The following is a 1894-nucleotide window of genomic DNA, read 5'->3' on the forward strand; positions in this document are numbered from 1 at the left end:
TTCAACTTGAAAACCATATCAAACTTATCTTGATTTGTTATCATCAAAATAAGAATTGTAAGTCTTGTTAGGCCAACAAACCCTAAAAGAGCTTCAAAATATTTCATAAGATATTCAAACATGACGTACTTACAATATTGCCCTTTAAAGCCTAATACTCTACTCTTCAAGCCTTTCATTGTATTTTGCTTTAAGTTCCCTTTGACTTGAGCTTTGAGTGAACTTTAAGTGTCCACATATTTTGCTCATGTTGGTGTTGCTTTGAGCTATTGTTTGGATCACTCTACATATAAATGCGGCTCTATGAATCCTTAAGCTTTCCATTGCTTTTGTTTTGAACTTTGTTGTTCCTAAAACATCACCACTTAACGAACACATATTAAATTATCCTTCAATTTTTACAATCATAACAATATTGAAAAGCCATGTTTAGGCCAACACATAAAATCACCATCTTGCATCTGATTCACATATGTCCAGGTGGCGCAATTGCGATTAAGACTTCAATCATCTCGATGTTGCCTAACTTTCATAGGAACTCTACTAAAAATCCTTATCAGCATCAGGATAAGTTCTTGGAAATTTGTTCCACCATCTGCATTCCTAATTTTAGTAACAATGCTCTCCATATTAGGCTTTTCCCGTTCTCCCTGAAGGATAAGGCCAAATATTGGCTGACGTCCTTAGAACCAAACTCGATGACCAACTAGGCCACCATGCAACATAAGTTTCTTAAAAAGTCCTTTCCAATTAGGAAGACTAATCAGTTTCGGAGAGCCATCACAAGTTTCTCACATATGAATGAGGAACTCTTTTTCGAGACGTGGGAGAGATTTATGGACCTGCTCTGTAAATGTCAACATCACCAAGTCCCCAAGTGGAAATTAGTCCAAACCTTATATAAAGGGTTGGCTGAGAGAGATAGGTATATTGTTGATGCGTCGTGCGGAGGTACTTTCCTCACTAAGCACGATAATGAGGCTTGGACTCTCTTTGAAAGTTTGGAGGAAAATTATCAACAACATATGACTGCCACTCGTAGACTACCTAATGCCTCGAACTCTAAACCAAAAGTAGTTTATGAGTTGTCCAATGGCCAAGATCTAGCCCATACCCTGCATGCCACATCCAAAAAGTTAGATCAATGTCTGCCATTAGGACTGCAGACAACAGCGTGTGCAGAGGTTTGTGTAATCTACTCTGACCATTCCTATACATGTTACAATTGCCCTCATGCGCATTCCAATCTTGAGTTTGTGTAGGAGGAAGTAAAGACCACTCAAAACTAGTACAATAAGTTGTCCAATAACCCTTACTTGAATACCTACAACTCTGGGTGGAAAAAACATCCTAACTTCTAATGGAGGCCACAAGCTTCGGGTTTTCAATCCCAAATACATCCACAAGTTCTCAGAACCTAGCCCCCATACTCATACCTAAACTACCCAATTCATCTTGATTTAGCTTCTAGCTCTCCAACTGGGTAGCCACCATCCGTGAAGGTCTAGTACAAGATGCATCCCCGACTTCATCCAATGAACCCCCTGAGAAGAATTATCCAAGTGATCAACCTTCCACAGTAAGTTCAGAGGATCCGTGCAACCGAATTCCTGCTTCCAACAAGCCTCTATGATGGGAGGGAGACCTTGGAAAGCATAGTTTGAAAGACTTCCTACGCTCTCTAGTATACCAGCACGACCTTCTATTGAGGTCCATCCGGTGCTTGAATTAAAACCTCTGCCACCCTCACTCAAGTATGCTTTTTTGGGCCCTCAAGAAACCGTGCATGTAATCATACCATCTAGCTTGGATCACTCACAAGAGTCGAGGCTCGTTCAAGTCTTACAAAAACATATAAGAGCAATAGGATGGTCAGTAGCTGATCATATGGGAA

The 1894-nt window shown here is 40.2% G+C and overlaps 1 non-coding gene across 1 annotated transcript; it reads right to left on the minus strand.

Moving 5' to 3' along the window:
• Positions 1 to 765: 765 nt before the first annotated feature.
• Positions 766 to 871, minus strand: LOC131152478 (small nucleolar RNA R71). The gene has a single exon (XR_009135977.1). It is a non-coding gene; the product is annotated as a small nucleolar RNA R71 (small nucleolar RNA).
• Positions 872 to 1894: the final 1023 nt, after the last annotated feature.

Source organism: Malania oleifera, chromosome 3 (genome assembly GCF_029873635.1).
Source record: "Malania oleifera isolate guangnan ecotype guangnan chromosome 3, ASM2987363v1, whole genome shotgun sequence".
Classification (NCBI taxonomy): Eukaryota; Viridiplantae; Streptophyta; class Magnoliopsida; order Santalales; family Ximeniaceae; genus Malania; species Malania oleifera.